Raw genomic sequence first — 7,230 nt, 5'->3', positions numbered from 1 at the left:
AAAATGTTATTCAATCTCTATTTTAAAATCGAGCTCTAGCACCTCTACAAATCCCTGCTTCCCTCTACGAAGGGCCTATCTATTTACTTTTATGTAGAGTCATCACCCTTATTATTAAAAAGCACCCGCTGGAGAGCACACTGTCATTTGCATTCATTACTATTGGTTTATATTGGGTATGACTTGACTGGATCTCTTTTACCATGAATTACAATGTTTAGTAAGTCCTTGATCTTTAAAGGTACTCTGCATTTATGTTTTACGGTCTCAGAAAGGGCTAGCGAGATACCATTTTGTTATATAATGTTATGATTGATTTGAGAAAGTGTTGTCATCTGAGTTTTATTATTACTAGATGACCCGTTGCGCCCGATGGCGCAAGGGGCGAGAGTAAGGCAAGTATGGAAAGAGTGAACATAAATATATTTAGAGGCAGATTGGTACACATGGATCATTCATGATACATAGCGTTCTAAGACTGCAGTTTTACAACGAAAGAAATAGTAGTAACACCAGACGTAAGTAAAGCCACTCTGTACGTATCAGCCATATCCTGCTAAACTGCGTAGATAATTTTGCTGCTTCATCCTCTTAACGATATACATACAACACTCTTTTGTTCAAAAAACAAAAACAAAATGGCATAGATATCCTTCTCTGAAGCTCAAATATATGAGTGATATTAATGGAGAGCACATTCACCTACCGAAAGGTATATATTCACTTATATCAAATATCTAACGGGATGAAAATACCAGCCTACTTTACATTCTACCTCTCGAAGGCGAAACAAAACATAATAAATTATATAACCGAAAAATCATTCTTTTCAAAGGTCCTGCTGAATAGTTAAAGGAGGCAATGCAAGGGAAAACAATGAAGGATCAGAGGATTACTGGGTTGATACAGTATCCAAGTGTTTAACATACATGGTGGAAGTTCAAGCATGAGCTCACTCTTATTTTACCAAATAGAAAAGGTTTCACTTACAGAATGAAGAACCGATGCAAGAAAGTAAACGGTTGTGCAGAGTACCATTGTTTCGATTTCCATAGTGAATTTCCATACAAAAAGAATTCTTCAGCTTAATTGTATCTTTAGGACAAAACAACTCAGCCAAATAGTACGCAATACATCAGCCGAGCTCGCATTTTCTGCACATAGAAATAACAAAAGTGTGTCAATCAAGTTACCTTCTACAGAAATGATTGTGTATTACCATCCACACATAATCAAGAGAAAACAGGTCGCATATCCATCAAATTAAATTTCTTGCACAAAGTAGAAAAATGCCCTAAAACATGACCATGCTTTCTAGTACTCGCTGCCTAGAATTGACATGATCTAAATTAGAATTGTCGACAATTAATATATAAATTATAAGGTATAGTAGATGAAGCTAGAATTGGGCAATAATCACACTATTTGTTTGTAGGAAATCTGAACAGAATATTTGAATCATAATCTCTGAACATAAACTTGGGACAAACCAATGATATTAAAGCGAAGGCATTGGAATCAAACATGAACCAAGCAGTGAACATTTATTCAAGCTAAAGGTTACCGTATACCTTTTCACACTGTGATTAACATTCTTCCTACTAATCTTTCATACACCCAGTGTCGTGTTCCTCGTGTCCTGATCCTAACTGCCATATCATGCACCATTGTACACTAAATGTTGCGCTCCTCATCTCCTGCTCCTCTGCAATTTCAACATTAGTAACAAGATCAGCAAGTAAGGAAAAGTGAGTTACATTAGAATTAGAAAACTCATAACTTCCTGAACATTTTTGCTAGATCCGTACTGTGGTAGAAAAGTTGCAGAAGAAGTCGGGCTCACCTTTCTTGGCAGGGTCTGACTACTCCATGGCCAGCATACCACAAGTTCTGCAAGCAAGCAGAACCAATACAATCTGCCCTATCTTCAATTTCAGATTTGCAGTCACCGGGAACTGTTTAGTCCAAAATCTGGTCTTTAGAGAACAGAGGAATGTCTATACAAAAAATAAATAAGTACAAACAAATAAGCAAAAAGGATTATCCTTGGAGCTTACCCTGCTACTTGCACTCCTCCACGGCCTGCTCCTTCTCCATAAGGTGCAATTAGTTACCCTGCAATCTTCGATGAATTCTGAAACCTGCAGAAATAGATACCTCATTGAAAAAGACCAACAACACATAAAAAGGCCAAAATCTTTAAATTGTGCAACCACCTGGATGTAAAAGTTAAAGACGCATTTGTGTACAGTCACCTAGAGATGTCATTTGGGTCCAATCAACAAGGCCTCCAGTTGCAGTTTTTGCATCAACCAATCTGAAAACCTTGTTTATGGATCAAAATCCATATTCAAGCAATAAAGGAGAACAAGGAGATGAATGGCAGGAGGCACGTACGTGGTGGAGAGGCAGTGGATGAAGATGCGGGCGCTTTCGGTGAAGGCGGCCATGGTGTCCTTGTTCATGACACCTTCGCCGGCGCCGGCCACGGTGACCCGGGCGAGCTTGTCCTTGAGCAGCAGCCACACAATGGCCTTGGGGAGCTCCTCCATCTTGGGGTACGGAGGCAGGGGAGGGGGTGGTGGTGAAGGAGGAGACGAGGCGGCGGAGATGGAAGGGGAAAGCGCAGGCGGCGGCACAAAGAAGTTTGCTAAGCGCTAATACAGCCTGAAATTTGTGTAAAGTCGGAGGCATGATGGACCACACAGATAGTAGGAACAATTAGCAAATTAAGATGATGTAGTAATTGTACCTGAGAAACGAAGATCGTCATTTGCATGGTTCCACCAGGCTGTACCCCACTGGATTAACAAATCAAACCCACCAGTACAAATGCTCTCTACAAAAGAAAGAAAATGAATAGAATCACAATCATTTTCACAAGTGAACTGAAGCAACTAAATAGCAAGCATCACCTAATTGGAAGGTTGTGTTCAGAAGAACTAATGCAAATAAATATGGCCGACCGACAACTTACTAACAGAGATACACAAACTAACACAACAAGTACCACAATGATTATACAACAACATGAGAATTTTTGCATGCACTGTATCTTAGTGCCATTACTTATACAGTAGAAATCAAATTAAGCGGAAGTCAGTAGAAATTAGCAGATGTAAGTTAATACACAAACAAACTGAGACTATAAAACAAACTGGTCATATCACCTAATCATGTAAACTCTTACAACGGACAGTGACAGTTTGCAGTAATACGATTTCTTTTAGAAGCATTCCAAAAAATTGACAACTAAATGAAAGGAAAGAATCGGAAGTGATCCGACCTTTTCCTCACATCAGGTCAAATATTTTCAGTGGCATCCTTTTTTGTGATTAGTCCAGAATATAAACTGACCCTTCTTCCTTGTTACTCCCAAGACAAAATCAAGTCTGCCTTCAAATGGAATTAAAAGATCAAGGTAATGAGCAAATTTTAGTTAATACATCAAATGGAAACAAAACTGCCAAACTACATCCGTAAAAGAACTGTACAACTAAGTGAAAGCAAAGAATAGGAAGTGATCAGACCTTTTCCTCACATCAGGTCAAATATATTCAGTGGCATCCTTTTTTGTGATTAGTCCAGAACATAAACTGACCCTTCTTCCTTGTTACTCCCAAGACAAAATCAAATCTGCCTTCAAATGGAATTAAAAGATCAAGGTAATGAGAGTATTTTAGGTAATACATCAAATGGAATCAAAACTGCCAAACTGCATCCGTAAAAGAATATAACTGTACATTCATGCTTAATAACAATCATGGTCTAGCAAAACTAAAACGACCAGATCCGTTTATGCCATCGCTCAGCATTGATATGTTACAAAACCTGGGTCAATTAAGCCGCCAACCTGTTTACACACAAGCACAAAATATAAACAGCATGAGGCAAACCTAGCAAAAACTTGGGATGAGTCAGGTGGATCTCAAACAATGTTCATTCAATTATTATTATCCTCACCTCCTCACATAACCTGAGATTGAAGTAAGAAAATGGGATGAATTCACCTTTGATCTGCAGTAGCACATTTAGGAATACCCAATTTCTTCTTCCATCATGCAAGTACCCAGGACAAAAACACGTCCAGCTCATTGGTGAGCAGCCTTATCAAAGCTCCTACAAATAGGAAAACGATGATTTCAGGAGGAGGAAATGACACCAATAACTATCAGGCATAGCTCAATGTATGAAGTTAATACCATTTGCACATTTGTTACTGACAACAGGCCTAGCGATAAACAAAAGATGCAGTAGTATATGAAGTCAGGTAAGTGTACACTCAAATACACCGCTACATGAAAACAAAAGACTACAAAGCACACATTTTAGTGAACATGTTTCAGTTTTCTTTTCCTATCCGCGTTCGAAAAGGATAAAAGAGAACATAAGCAAACCTAAAAATAACCTCATAACAAAATAAAATATACAATTCATGTCTCATATAGTCTTATACAACAGGGAAGAAAATCAAGTTACCAAATGCTAATCTATGGGTAAAATCATCATGAAGAATTCTGTAGGGTCGAGAGCCCCATAAATAGAAGCAAATATCTACTTCATGGATTCTTGTTATGATTGACTGGAACTAATGTTTTGACAGGATATTCCTTGTTTCTTTATACTTTTATTCACCTCAGGGATTCTTATTAATCTCGAAATCATCTTGTTATGACTGACTGGAACTAACATTTTGAAGAATGAAATCACGTGGCTTACATAGACCAATCCTCCCCTGCCAGCCTTCTGTGATTTTCATCAAACACCTTGTAGGCGTAGAGAACAAATTCTACACAAGCAAAGATCAGAAGTTCAGAGAAGGAGCAGGGCATTGAAAGGAGGAAAGAAATAGGAAGAGGACAAGAGTGTGTGCACCTGCTTACCCAAATACGGCGAGGTTGGGCGGACATTCTGCACCGTCTATTTATGCTGTAGGTAAGACACGAGCTTCCAAATGTATCAGCTGAGCAAACGCAAAGGGGCAAGGAAATTAAACAGGGGAAAAATCATCACCATGTTGACGACTTCTTGGCTGGAGAGGAACTCGAACACGCCATCGCTTGTGACGACGAAGAAGAGGTGGGCCGGGGTGATCTCCACGGCGTTCACCTCAGGGTCGACCCGACGCCCTCGGCGGGGAGGTCGCCGAGAATGTGCGTGAAGGTCGTGCCCGGGTAGAGCCCATCGCGGGCAGGGCCCAGACGCGAGGCGGGGTACCCCTCGTAGGCGAGCTAGCCCTCGGCCGGGGTCGTGGACGCCCTCCACCTGCTCGACGGACATGACGCGCGCACGCTCGTCGGCGCGGAACGGTGCCTGGTCCCACGACAGCTCGTAGGCGGCGACGCGGCCGTCGCGCCAGACCCCGGCCATGGCGCGCGAGTCCCCGACGTTGGCCACATGAAGCGCGCCGCCGGCCATGAGCGCCGCGACGGCGGTGGCCCCGCTCATGGAGTCGTCCACGGCCGCCGCCGCGTGCATCTCCTCGTTGACCCCGACCATAGCCACCCGGAACACCGCCGCGGGGTCCGACGCGAGGAGGCTCCCTCCGGAGGCGGCATCCTCGGCCGCGAAGAGGAGGAGGAGGCGGGGGAGCCCGTCCCACGCGAACCCGGAGCTGGCGGCTCCGCAGGCGCCGTGGCCGTCGAAGACCGCGAAGAGGTGGAGATCGGGGACGCCCGCGAAGCGCGTGGCCACGAGGTACGCATCCTGTGACGCCCGGCCTGGGGAGCCCGGGTAGTGGCCGTCCACCGTCAGCGTGGCGTACTACAGCGCCAGGCCCGCGCCCGGCACCACGGCGCGGCCGAGGGTGGAGCCGCCGCGGCCGCCAGGCACGCCACCGCCTTCCCGCCCCCCTCCGCCGTCGCCCCGCGGCAGGCAGCACTTGCCGTGCGCGCACCCCATGGACTGCGTGCGCCCTCCACCAGCACCCCACGGGGTGCAGCCGCCCTCCTCCTTCTTCCCAGCAGCTCCACTGCACCACGACGGCGCTGATTCCCGTCCTTGTCACCTGCCGATGGGCATCGGACGATGAAGAGAAGGATGGCGCAGGCAGGGGAGAAGTGAACCGGGAGCAGAGGCAAGAGCCAGAGAAGAGCAGACGAGGAAAGGACGACCCGGTCAGGAGCAGTAATAGCAGGCGCTGTAACTCCAGCAGATGGGACCAAAAGCGAGCAGGGACCACTTCCCAGGAGCAGTTACCGCAAGAGAAACACGAGGCAACCGACAGATGGGACCAAAAGCGAGCAGGGACCACCAGCAGCTGCACGAAGCAAACGATCCCGCGTAGCTACACGAAAAGGGTGAAGCCCCTCTTTACCCAGCGAGCCAAAGCGGGTTGCCCATGCCAGCAAGCAGCACCGGAAGAAGCACGCACCCACGAGGCCGACACATGGACCCGACGCGCCTGAAGCAGAGGGGCCGCAACTGGGCGCAAGAGAAAACGGTAAAAAAAAAGCCCATCCAACCCATGATCGCCTCCACGATCGTCTGCCAACCCACTATCGGCGCTGAGCTTCTTTCCACACGGACATAGGCACACAAACATGGCGCCACTGCGAGACGGGCCCGCGCGCAAGCCTGGCCCAGCCGTCATTTACTCTAGACTGAGAATGCAGCATACAATAAAAACGGACGACCCGATTTTTACCACCGCGATCGAAAGTACACTGGGGCTGGACAGCGAGGCAGATCGTGCGGAGGAGGTCGGTTTGAAACCGCGATGGCTCTCGTTAGGCGGGTTGCGTAGCTAGAGTTATATGTTCAATGGCTCGCTAGCTGACTATGCTATTGGTATGAGTAATAGTGAGACCTAGGTGTTATTGTGGGTATATAGTTAGTTCATAATATTTGCTGAAACCTGAATGCTGGCTTTGCATGTTTACAACAACAAGAGCAAACAGAGTTTGTAAAAGTTTTTCTTTATCACTTTCAGTTTATCAACTGAATTGCTTGAGGACAAGCAAAGGTTTAAGCTTGGGGGAGTTGATACGTCTCCAACGCATCTACTTTTCCAAACACTTTTGCCCTTGTTTTGGACTCTAACTTGCATGATTTGAATGAAACTAACCCGGACTAACGTTGTTTTCAGCAGAACTGCCATGATGTTGTTTTATGTGTAGAAAAGAAAAGTTCTCGGAATGTCCTGAAAATCCATGGAGGCACTTTTTGGAAAATATAAAAAATACTGGCGAAAGAATCAAGACCAGAGGGCCCACACCCTGTCCACGAGGG

At 45.4% G+C, this 7,230-nt stretch overlaps 1 pseudogene; it reads right to left on the bottom strand.

Moving 5' to 3' along the window:
- Positions 1–868: 868 nt before the first annotated feature.
- On the bottom strand, positions 869–6,188 carry LOC119309008 (annotated as a pseudogene).
- Between the last annotated feature and the right edge of the window lie 1,042 nt (positions 6,189–7,230).

Source organism: Triticum dicoccoides, chromosome 5B (assembly GCF_002162155.2).
Source record: "Triticum dicoccoides isolate Atlit2015 ecotype Zavitan chromosome 5B, WEW_v2.0, whole genome shotgun sequence".
In the NCBI taxonomy this organism is placed as follows: domain Eukaryota; kingdom Viridiplantae; phylum Streptophyta; class Magnoliopsida; order Poales; family Poaceae; genus Triticum; species Triticum dicoccoides.
The sequence above is the reverse complement of the archived record's forward strand: the minus strand, read 5'-3'. Positions and strand labels throughout refer to the sequence as shown.